The sequence below is a fragment of the Protopterus annectens genome, chromosome 2.part1 (genome assembly GCF_019279795.1).
Source record: "Protopterus annectens isolate FY-2018-M chromosome 2.part1, PAN1.0, whole genome shotgun sequence".
Lineage (NCBI taxonomy): Eukaryota > Metazoa > Chordata > Ceratodontiformes > Protopteridae > Protopterus > Protopterus annectens.
Window position 1 is genome coordinate 1641034632 of NC_056729.1, and position 12949 is coordinate 1641047580.

General features: G+C 36.6%; 1 long non-coding RNA gene across 1 annotated transcript; it reads right to left on the minus strand.

Moving 5' to 3' along the window:
* Positions 1-747: 747 nt before the first annotated feature.
* Positions 748-12044, minus strand: LOC122794787. The gene is made up of 2 exons (XR_006363699.1): positions 11926-12044; positions 748-2994 (listed from the first exon to the last, which is right to left on the minus strand). It is a non-coding gene; the product is annotated as an uncharacterized LOC122794787 (long non-coding RNA).
* Positions 12045-12949: the final 905 nt, after the last annotated feature.

Genomic DNA, 12949 nt, shown 5'->3' on the forward strand with positions numbered 1-12949 from the left:
GTAAGTTAAGATGGAACATCAAGGGAAGAGAGAAACAACAGACATGAAATAAATTCCTAGATGCAGGATAACGGATTAAACTGAAAAGATGAAAGCTGAGTGTTGAGGGGGAAATAGGAGAGGAGAACAGAACAGTAAGTTTATAACAGAACCAAAAATTGTAGAGGACTTTGAATTATACAAGGTAAGGGAAATAGGACTACAAGATGTGCAAGAATTTAAGACTGATAAACAAAAGGAATTTGGTGGAGTAAAATGAAAAAAAAAAAACATACAAAGCCTATACAAACCAAAAGAGACTACATTATTAGAAAGAAAAAGACTTCGGTACTAGAGCACCTAAACAGTTACCATTTTGGAGCTAGGGTTGCCACCATTTCAAATGCCCAAAGTGGGACATTTTTTGTAAAAACGTCAGATTTTGCAGGGCAAAACATACCCACGGCCAGTACAAAGGACAAAACTTCACCTTTTTCCAAAATAAAAGCTTATTCTTGTAGCATTTGAGTTGCTTATTCTGTTCCTTATAACATTTAGGTGTTTCAGATACAAAATAACTGTTTTATGCAAGTATTAAAGAAAATATAGGAAATATTTTTGTCCTAAAATCTCAGGACCTTTGCCATTTTTTTCAATTTTTTTACAGGGCACAACTGCCCAAAGAGGGACTGTCCCTCGCAAAGTGGGACAGGTGGTAACCCTATTTGGAGCAGCAATGAAAGATTAAAAGAGCTCTTAGTAAATGCATCATGGGTAAACTCTTTATAAAACAGAAATGCGTACAGCGTGTAACAGTAACAACAGACAGAAGTAGCCACACCTCTGTATGTGAAACTTTACTGAAACTGGTCATAGTCAGCATAGCAGCTGCAGTATTTAGTGACAGTAGACCAATGCTATTTCTATAGTATCTAACAATACATTGCATTTAGAAATGTTAGAATCAAAAATACAGATGGATGGTTTGTGAAATCAAGAACTGGAAATTTACAAGAGCCTTCAGAAGCACAATTTAAGTTAATAGTGATCGGTCTTTCAGTTAAGCTGACTTCTGTGCGGGAGGTTCATTATAGGTGAGTTGTCCTAAACCTCCCCATACAGTAAATACAGTACACCTCTTGTCACATACAGTATCAACGAGTTAAGATCTTTATGTAAAACATCCAATTGTTAACAATGTTACATAATACTGTACATCAGCAAGCTATTTCATAAGCAAGATCAGCACTTTTAATCACAATGTGAGTTTGCTACTTAAAGTTATTAACAGCTGTTGTACATTTTGGCTGCTTATTCCTGATTCTCAGAGACACTTTTATGCATGTGGGATAATGAAGGGTAACACATTAGGTTGCTTACTGTGCCATCATTGATAATTTGGTGTGAGCGTTTGTTACTCTTTTGAGTATAGTACCCGTAATAGTTATTGTCAGTTTTGCAATACAAACTCTGATGAGCAGCTGATGTGAGCATTTCTCTTAAACTGGCCAGTTCACAATATTGTGACATGTCACCTGTCATACACATGCATGACTTAATCTGTCCAAGCTGTCACAATGTAAATTAAACCTTTATAAGTCTCTGGAAGCTCTATAAAAAGCAACAGAACTAGTATGTTGTGTGCACTTCCAATATGGAATATAAATATAATTAGCAGGCTATTGATTGTTAATTTGTACTTCAGAAAATAAATGAAATAACCACTGCTAATGTTACAAAAATGTCTTTCTCTATTGCAACTAGGTCACATTACAACTGCAGGCTTGTTTCTGTCACACTTCTCTATTCTGCTACATTGTTAACAATGTAGAGAACTCCTACACATGTATCCCTCTGGTCTGAAATATAACACAAAGGACTAAAACTAGCAAGGGAAAGTCTTTCAGAATGTTACAGATAATGCATCTGCAGAAGGAAATAATCTTGTAAATAAAACTGCAGATATCAGAGCTTACAATAATGGGGCTAATTTTAGATACTAACTCTCTTCTTTAACACATGCCTGTTATCAGCCTCTGATTTTAGGTACATCCCTTCTTTTACCTAACAGTTGTGCTCCATGCTGCTAATATACACGATTTTGTGACAAAACAAGAACAATTTCAAACAGTAAATCACAGAAATTACACATACAAACTGTCTTTGCTTCAGAAGAGGATTGTTAATGTAACTCATTTTACGCTAGCAACCTTTTCAAATTAATAGTATGAATATTTAAAAATATTCTTGATTTTGGGCCTTTATCCCTTATACTGAGGTCAAAAATTGAGAACTATGGCTCAACATTTTCTTCTGCTAAATCAATACTATTCTTGAGGTAGGAAAGGCAACAAATATCATTTCAACTAGACCTGGAAATGGGCCTGTTTGTCTTTGTTTTAACAAAAGTCCAAGAACAAAAAACGTTTTCTAATCCTGCTAGAAAGTCCTGGGTCGCTGTAACATAATTCCTTAAATCGTAAAGGAAAGAAACTCCATTAAAAAGAAGAGCAGCAAAGTTCATATGTGGCATGAGGTCTGACAGTGTTCAAATGCAAAAACTTTATATTACACCAAAGGTTCTTGTTTTTGGATGACTTTTATGATGTTTGGGATTACCATCACCCAAATGATATTTGAGTTTGGCATCCACTGAGGTACTTTTATGGAAAAAAAGCACATAATAGTGTTTCATGTGACATTTGCAGTTCTCAGTGTAATAATTTTTGATGCTTTGATAATATAGTTTCTTTTCATGCAAAATCTTTATGTGGTATAATTCTAGAATATGTTCTTCCGCTGTTCTAGATCCATATACAGTTAAACGATTCTGGTTGGCATCAATACTTCTTTTATCCATTCCTTACCAAATATGTGATGCTTAACACATAATCGAGTCACATTCTAAACTATCCATAGGGCTAGTCAAACTGCTTGGTTGTCCAGATTTAACCAAGGCAGACTCTGCGTGTTCATTTTCTTCTTGGATAGGAAGCCGGCAATGTTTCTGATGATCTGAATAAATATGCAAAAAATATTACATCATTAGAGGCAGTTCCTTATCTTAAACATTATTCACCAAATTACAGATATCTAAGGTTAATAAACTTAACAGGTTAACAACAAAATGGTAATGTGCTAAGTTTAGATAACTAGGGTATAAATGGATGGTAACGTATACTTGACTAAAGTTAACTTTTGCTGGAGTATCAGAATAGAAGTTTTGGTTTTGGTACACATTGGAATAATGTCATTTCAGTGATGTATGTTCTTACAGTTGAACCAGAACTGACAGTAAGCATCATTAATGATATTAAGTATCATTTCTTGATGGAATTAACCTAGCCAGCGCTTTAAAACAGGCATACATTAACACCAGATACTTTATCACTGGATTGCATTTTGGATTGTGTGTGCATGACATTGCATTCATGTATGTCCTATTTTGTTTTTTGTTTTTTTTACAGTGACATGAAACTACCATGGCTAAAATCACTAAAAGTTAATGACAGCTTTCAGACATGTTACTTTGGTGTTGTTTCAACTGTAAGAACATGCATCCCTTTAAAATGATATTATTTCTATTATTATTATTATTATGATTATTAATAATATTATTATCCCTAACCATCTGACCTTATTTAGTACAAACTCTGTATAATCACACAGAGGCGGTCTAGGTCACAATGTTTATAAATGATACTGCTACATAGTTTTATTAAAGTACATGGATGGTATTTTTGGGTTTTTAAAAGTATTTCTTGTTGTACAATCATAGGAGTTACAGGACACCTGAGTTGCTAGGCAACTCCCACATTGCCAGTACCCACCCCTAGGCTTTGACTTTCTACTCAAGGCAGGCCAAGTCAGTCATACCAGAGTGCATTTATAATTGCACATCTGGTTGTCCAGCTCCTTTCAAGGGGCAGACAGTTGGTTTTAGGTGCTGTATGGTGAATCTATCCTTCTTCCTAGTGTTATTGATTTGTTGAGTAGATTTTGTATTTGAAATGGTAATTTTGTGTGCACCAGCAAATGACTGTACTGCAGTATTTAAATAAAAAAAATGCATATAAACATATATATATATATATATATATATATATATATATATATATATATATATATATATATATATACTTAGTATAATACAATGTAAGCAAATGGATCTTTTCTCCCCAGGCCTCTCCTGAAGATGGATATTACCCAGTCAGATATTCCCGGTAAACAAAGACAAATAAATAAATAAGACATTCCCAGTAAACAAAGACAAATAAATAAATATCTACACACACACACATATATATATATATATATATATATATATATATATATATATCTTTATATATATATATATATATATATATATATATATATATCTATATATATATATATATATATATCTTTATATATATATATATATATATATATATATATATATATCTTTATATATATATATATATATATATATATATATATATATATCTTTATATATATATATATATATATATATATATATATATATATATATATATGTATGTGTGTGTGTGTGTGTGTGTATACACACACAGATATAGCTATAGATATGTATGAAGACACTATAATCAGAGAATGTACAGTGCTAATGACTGCTCGCCATAAACTGTAAGAGAAAGTTACTGAGTGTTAAGGGTCAGGATGAATGAGTTGAAATGTAGAACTTTGTGGCATGTGCGGACACATAATATAAGAACTTTCCAAGCATCTCACAAAGACAAGTAAGACACTAGTCCTTAGTGGAATCCATACTTTACCTCGAATGATGTTTAGATACAAAGGAAAGATAACTGGTTTCAATAATTAATTAAATAGTAGGTATCATTCCAGGGGATCCAGGATGTGTCAGCATGGGATGAGTTGCTCAACAGTCCAGCCTGTTTCATTAAGTTTGGCCTTGACCTCTTGTTTGAAGGATTTCTCATATTAGCGAAATCCTTTCTTGCCCCTCCCCATGCCTTTTTTAGACAGAATCCATTTTCTGGACATATCAGTCCCAAAACTGGATTGCATTAAGGTTGTTGTTAATGCCAGATGACTAAACAATAAACGATTTGTTCTTGAGACACTCCTGCATGTGGAAAACATCCATATCTGCATAGTTACTGAAACTTGGTTTAAATACAAATTAATCGCTTCCTCTGTATCATCGTTTTGTGCTTTTCATGCTCTCAGACCCTCTGTGGTGGAGACTTCGTATTTGTGAGTGAAAATATTACCTCTAGACAGATTCCTAAGGGACTCGCAAATGGAACCCTTTGATCATTCTAGGATTAGTTACCAATTACTAGCTTTTACATAACACCTACTTTGTCCTCTGATGATCGCATAACATTCCTCTGTGTTCAAAATGATCTCCCTTTTAGCAAAAAAAATAATTTATTTTGGGTGAGTTTGTCCTTCATTACACTGGAACATCTGATATGCTCAAAACTTCTATGACTTAATAAACAAAAATTCACTTGTGCAGCATATAGATAAACCAGGTCAACGGCTAATCATCAAACGTTAAATACCGATCATGTAAATAACGGAACAAGCTTATCTTCAAAAATAATACCATCGAATAGCCATAGTTGGCCAACATCATGAACGGCCTTCATAAAAACACCTTGTCAACTAAGGTGGGGCTGCTCCCACCACTCCCCATCTATATATACCAACTCCGAGGTCTCACTACAGTGGGGAATAGAGCAAATTTATAAACGCACTTGTTTAGCTTACCTTACACATCGTGGCACTTCCTCGTTGTTGGCCAGCTATGGTCATTCAATGGTATTATTTTTGAAAATAAACTGTTTTGGTAATTTCCACTTTCATTGTTTAACGTTCGATGATTAGCTGTTCGCTGAAATTTTAATTCGAAGGCTGAACATGCACCCAAATAAACCTACTAAAGGAAACAGCATTCTTGACCTGATTCTTATAAATATGACCACCTTTTCCACTACTCTTCTGGTATTTCTTTCCTCAGTGAAATTGGACCATAAACATGCGACATTCTGCTTAAAGTATCTTGGAGGGGTGGTGGAGGAGAGGGGAATTCTGAATGAAGAGACCTAAACTAGAATCATAGGGTGTGCAGCCAAGAGGTGTAGTGTATTACAGAAAAACACCAAAGAAGCTGAAAAGAAAAGTGTACAAAACAGTGGTGTGACCCGTACTACTGTGTGGTACAGAAACTTGGGCAGTAAAGACAGAGCAGCTGGGAAAGGTAGAGGTGATGGAGATAAAATACTTGAGACAGGTGGTAAGATGTACATTGTAGGACAGACAAAGAAATTAGGGCATATGAGTAGAAGCCCAAGTAGCTCCAATTGCAGAGGTCAGAGAGAACAGACTAAGGTGGTTCTGACATCTGTTCAGGAAGGCAGAAGACAATCTGGTGAAGAAGATCTGGGACAGACAGGAAGAAGGCAAGAAGAAATGAGGGTGTACAGCAAAGAGGTGGCTGGATTGTGTGAGAGAAGAGCTGTGACTGTCAGAGAAGGTACAGAGTGGTATTGAATAGAGAGATATGGTGACAGTTGATGCCACACCCCGGCCCTATATAGAAAATGGGAAAAAGGGGCCAATGCCAATTATGATGATGATGATGATGGTGAGTCTCCTTAAAACTCCCAAAAGCTCCTAAAGAAAACCCATTAAATTTAAAGATTTGAATCTACTATGTGAAGAAATATCAAAATTCACTTATGACTGTACCTCTCACTTATTAATACAGCAGCAGGCTTCACTAAGGAATTCTACGCCATTTAGAAAAATGCATAAAGGTAACAGTCCGTACCAGAACCAAGTATCATGGGCAATGCAAACACAAGCCACCCTGGTTCATCTTCATAACCAAACTATATAACAAAATTAAAAAAAAGAATCTCCTTAAATTATTTAGTGGACCAAAAACCCATCTTCACAGGATACTATCAAAAGCATTACAAAAAAACTAAAGAACACTGTCAGGTCCACTAAAGGAGCCCATGGATTTTGGCTGGCCCCTGAAGCAAAAAACATTATAAATCCTTCTCTGCCTACATTAGAAAACTAAAAAAATAATGCTGTACATTATTCAAAACGTACTCGTAATGCGGCCTCCTATTCATATCTACCTGCATACCTCTCAACTGTACAGATTTTTGCAGAATGTCCAGATTTTTGCCTCATATGTTTGTTATGCCCCTTAAAAAATGTGTTTTTAGCAAATCACTGAGAATTGAAATCACTGTGGTGGTGGTGCTGTGGTAGCGTTGTCGCCTCACAGTAAGACGTTGTCCTGTTCGATTCTCAGCTAGAGCGTCTTCTGTGTGGAGACATGCATGAATGGGCATACCTTCGTTGAAGGTTGTGCATCAGGGCCGGCAACTCGGCACGTACAAATCTACTGCTAATCATTAGCGGACTGGAGTTCCGCTGTGGTGACCCCTAACCGGGAAAAGCCGAAAGACTCAACAACAACTGAGGATTGAAATCACTAAATAATGAAAGACATTTGAGTTTCAGACTTCATATCCTTCGGTGATAATGCATGCTAAAACAAAACCTGTTATTCTACGAAGTTTAAAATTTTATAAGAGACATATTTAAAATCTGTCCCTGTTTTTGGGCCTTTGTTCCCTCCCCATTATTTTTGGCTTTGACAAGATTGTTTGAACTCAGATACTGAGAAGTAGCTGTTATTGTCAATATTCTTAGAAATAAATTTAGTACCAGCTTCACTCCTGCAACTTCTATTCAAAACCTGAAAACGTCTGAATTCATTACTCTCCCATTTATCTCTAAAATAATTTACTAAAAGTGCTAACCAAGACTTAAAATACCTCCTCCATGGAACCCAACAAAATACCTGATTACTTAATGAATAGTGTTAAAAAGTCTTTGCAGTCACAATCCTCAAACTGTTTTGTACTGGTTTTGCCTCTGATGAGTGGCACACAGTAGTGGTGATAATGCCACTCCATACGGTTGGCCTTACAACCGACCCGGGTAATTACAGATTTATCAGCTTTACAAGCCTCTGCAAAACTATGGAACATATTAAAACTGACCCCATAAACTGTGATATCAAGAATCTTAGACCCTTCAGCTGAGTGGATAGCTCCTGTTTATTTCATCTGTAAAATTTCTTCAGAAGGGTTATAGGGGCTAAATATAGCAGCCATGTCATGCACGTGGCATATCTTTATTTACTTCTTTGCATTTGTTTACTGGGACAGGTTGTGTGGGAACTGAAATAATCATTTTTAGAGAAGGCCTGGGAAGAAAAGCTAGCTCCATAATAAGGACAGAAACACATTTTTGGCAATTCAAAAGAAAAACACGGTAAACAAGCATTATTTACAAAGTATTTCAAAGCAAACAGTCAACAAACATTATTTACAAAACATATCAGGTTAAGGAAATACATGTTTTTCAAGATATTGCGAGTAAAATCAAAAGTACTATATTAATACACTTGTATAGTATCCATAGAGGACAGCGTTAGAATTGCATACTTCAGACTGTAGTTATGGTACATTTTGCATAGTTTACTAGTTGTCAGGTGATATTTTAGGGCAGATTTGAATTGTTGCAGGTTATTTAAAAACCTGATCTGGTTTGGAAGTTTTTCTCCATGCCTTGGAGATGATAGCTGAGAATAGTGAGTTATAAGTATGTATTTTATTATCAACAGTTAGTTTAAGTTCTGAGGATCATATGGTTCTGTTTGGTGCATGTCATTGGATGAGACCTAACAGTGAGGGTGTTTTAAGCGGATTGTGAAGTATTTGGGTGCTGTGAGTAGCTGTGAGAGGGTAATGTGGGTAGTTCAAGCCAGGTAAGGGTATTGAGCGCTTTGCATAGGTGGGAACAGTTTGGGAAACTGCAGGCCAATTTGCTAATTTCTGTAGGTTTCTAGTTTGTGTCTTGATCTGGCTAAAATATGTCACACCATTGCAGATGCTGGCATCATACAAAAGCTAAACGCTTTAAAACTGGCTGATATGTGGTAAGATGGATAGCTAACTGAATGAAATACAAAACCTACACAGTATGAGTTGCAGGCACCTCATCAGAAAGTATGAGTGACCAGTAGTGTCCCACAGGGGTCTGTGTTGGGACCTGTTCTTTTTGGTAGATAGATCTCCAAGCAGGAAACCAGGATCTCTGGCTAACAAAGTTAAAGTTGGCAGATGATTTCAAACTTGGGGTGGTGTTAAATTACCCTGCGATGGCCAAACCCATCAGATTGAACTTGCCTTACTATATTCCTGGGCTCATGAAAATGGTCTCAAACTAAATGCTAAAACATGTAGCAGCATTACTTTTAGTAGACAACCCCTCCCCTCTTCAGACTACCTAGACAATACACCTCTACAAAATGAAAATAGAGCTTGGGACCCTAGGTACTTAAGTCATAGATTCATCGGTACTTACTAGGTGAAGATTTCATGAAGGCTAGCCTTACATTCCTATGGTAGTTTTTAGCTATTGATTTTGCATATGAATAACACAGAGGTGGGCAGAACATGGATATACAGCAACACCAACTCCAAAGGATACAACGAACAATGAACCAAAAACAACAGTAACAGCCACTCGAACACTAGGACCAAACACCAAGACAATTTCAACCAATGTGAACGCCAGTTAACCTAGGTTTTGTCTTCTACTAAAGACTTCTTCAGGTTGGAATTGTCTTGGTGTTACAATAAATATTTTTACACAAGTATCAGATTTTGTCTTGGATTTGGTCCTGGTGTTCGAGTGGCTGCTACCGTTGTTTTTGGTTCAGAACATGGATATGTTGGGGCATTTACTTGTTGCTCCTATCCATGAGGGACATGGATGCAAAACTGGAAATAAATTTGTGGCTTTCCATTCATTCATCCAAATTACGTTTAAATAGAGTGAGAAAAGTACTTTGCTTGATAACTTTCTCTCTTTTGACTGTCATTTATCAAAATGGTTGTTAGAAAATCCTTTTATTTAGCTCAACTAATTGCCAAAGGAATATCATCATGAAAAACAGTGGTAATCACTTCTAATAGTCAGCATCGATCTGGTCATTTGTCAAGTACAATGCCCTGTTTGGAATCTGTCCCACTAAACATATCAAACAATCAGAAAGACCCCAAAGGAGCTTAACCAGAAATATCACAAGCTTAAAGTCCTTGAACTACAAAGAGAGGAAGAAAGCTCTATTCCTTTATTCACTGTCTTATAGACTTTTGAGGTCGAGATCTCTGTCTTGCTATCTGCACTATCAAAGACTCAGTTGTCATGGTAATTCTGTTTCTCAGCCAGTTCATTATCTTCCCCAGTGCTAGAACGAGGGACCTAGATCTTCACTAAGAGGTAAAACATAATGGAAGGACAGGTTTAAACACCAGTGTTCCCCTGCATGTTAGTTACTGTGACTCACTATCTTCCTTTAAACATAAACTGGTTGACCAAATGGGTGGCCACACATTTATTCCAGAATTGACTGTTATGGCCCTCATGTATAATGGAAATGCTGCCTGAGGGAGTGCTCTGGCAAGTAATGGTCATAGGTTCATAGGTTAGTACTAGGCTAACTGCCCTTGCAAGCCATTGTAAGCCTAGCCAATTATCCCTTGTAAGACTCAAACCTTGCACCTTGTGTTTGTAAGGCAAACACCTTAACCATTAGGCCACTTTCCCACCCCTTTCATAAGACTCAATGTCCTTGGAATAACTATGAACTTATGAATATAAAAACCTTGCTTAATGAAACAGTTCATAGTTCACATTTTACTACACAATATCAGTATATATTAATTTGAATGGCTATTTATTTGGGTACAGATCGGAATACTGCAAAAGCTGTGGTAATAGACTGGGTGAGTAACTTCTTCTTCTTTCGGCTTTTCCCTGTTAGGGGTCACCACAGCGGAACTCTGGTCCGCTAATGATTGGCAGTCAATTTTTATTGTGCTAAGGTGCCAGCCTGACACCCAACATTCAACGAAGGCACGCACATTCATGCATGTTTTTCAAATGCCAGTGAGCCACGGGGAGGACATGCAGACTCCACACAGAAGGCGCTCAAATAAGAACTACATTTGATTTTGTGTGGAGTGATACGTACAGGTAGATATCAAATAGGATACTGTGCAGCTGTGAACGAAGGACAAAGCCAGTATGATGGGGAATGCTGCAGGCAGCAGCCAGCTGTTATGGAAATCAGCACAGCATTGGATTTAAAACAAAATGTCCAATTACATTATCAAAAGCAATGCATGGCACATAGAACTGTGTGAGCTTAACATAGCTGAATTTCAAACAACCATCTAGGACTATAAAATGTTAAATGAAATTGGATACAACAAATAACAGTAGTAACACTGTCAAGCAAAGATGCCAGAAATAATCTGACAATGGGGTAATAAAGCATCAAAATGGGTAAGAGATCAAGAATTAGTAATACCTGAAAAACAGCTAACATATCTATAACTTTTGCAGAAACAGTAAAGCATATTTGCTTCAATTCTGAAATAGAAAAGGACAACACAAGGCCTGGTATGCTACTGGGCAAAACTGTAAAGAGTGGACAGAAGTTGGAAGGCAGCAGTAAAACAGACTGGGGAGGCGATACACTGTGGTGAACTGAAGACCACAGATAAACCAGAACAATAAGAAGAATGGGGCACGGTGGTTGACAGGCATGGCAGGGGGATGCAAAATATAGTAGCCAGACAGTGGTATGAAAAATAAGTGATGGATTCACAGTGCATTTGTATGCCACACATCTCACAGCAGTATATTAAAATAAATGATCAAAGCTGTACCTTTCCAAAATAGTGGCAGTAGCAATTTCATATTAATGCCTCGTGGAAATAAAAACTTAAAAGTGTTACTTGGCAGAAGAACAGATGCATAGACTTCATCTTGCTCTGCCTGTAGGTTACTCACCTGGCCATATGTTCTTTTCCTCTGCTGCCATCTTCTTGCGCTGAACCACAATCTGCACCAGAGTGATTGCCGAAATCACCATGAAAAGTGCAGAAATGACAAGGACTGGTATCGATAATGAAGCTAGCAAAAGACAGACAACAGTCAGCTGACAAGTGCTAGAGTTAACACATAAAAAAGAAGATGTATGTCATTTCTATTGCTAGATTTTGAGTTGGATGGCCAACTGAAGACTTCCCAATCATTATTAAAACTAGATTAATGGAAGGTTAAATGTATGCCCTTCAGTTGTTAGAGACCTTATACACTTCTCTCAGTCATTGTCATTCAAGACTGTATCACAGAGATTCATTAGAAACAAAGACTTTCTAATATATATATTTTTAAACATTTTGGACCTGTGATAAATCAATACTAGTTATGATCATGGCAATGATGTACATAGTTGCCTATTAAAGGTCAGTACATGACTTCCTTTTATATCTGCCTAAGAATATATAAGACTGCTATTATGCATATAATAAGTGGTGGGGAGACATATTTGTTTATTAATTCAAAACATTTCACTGTACACATTTATTTCAATACATTCAACACAACAAAAGTTGAAAACAACAATCTAGGACTATATAATGTTGTGATCTTTGTAGATCTGTAGTGAAGCAATGTTACATTGATTCACTCTGTTATGATTTTGAGCATTCACGTTAAATGGACAGTGATTATCCCCTGCCATAAACAAACTCTACAACAGAAGGAGGAAACTGATGTGGAATAAGGTGAAGTCCCAAGACTGGAAAATCACCCTTATCAGCCTCAACAAAAAGTTGAGATCCCTCATCAAATCCTCTAAAGCTAGCTATGAAAACAGAATTGCAGCAGATAGTAAAGACAACCACAAGGCCTTCTATAGTTATGTAAAGAATCTCCACGGCAATACCCAGATTTTCTCTGAGCTACTGCACAATGGTATGTCCTATACCATGCCAACAGATATTGCCAATATACTGGCCGACAGATTCAG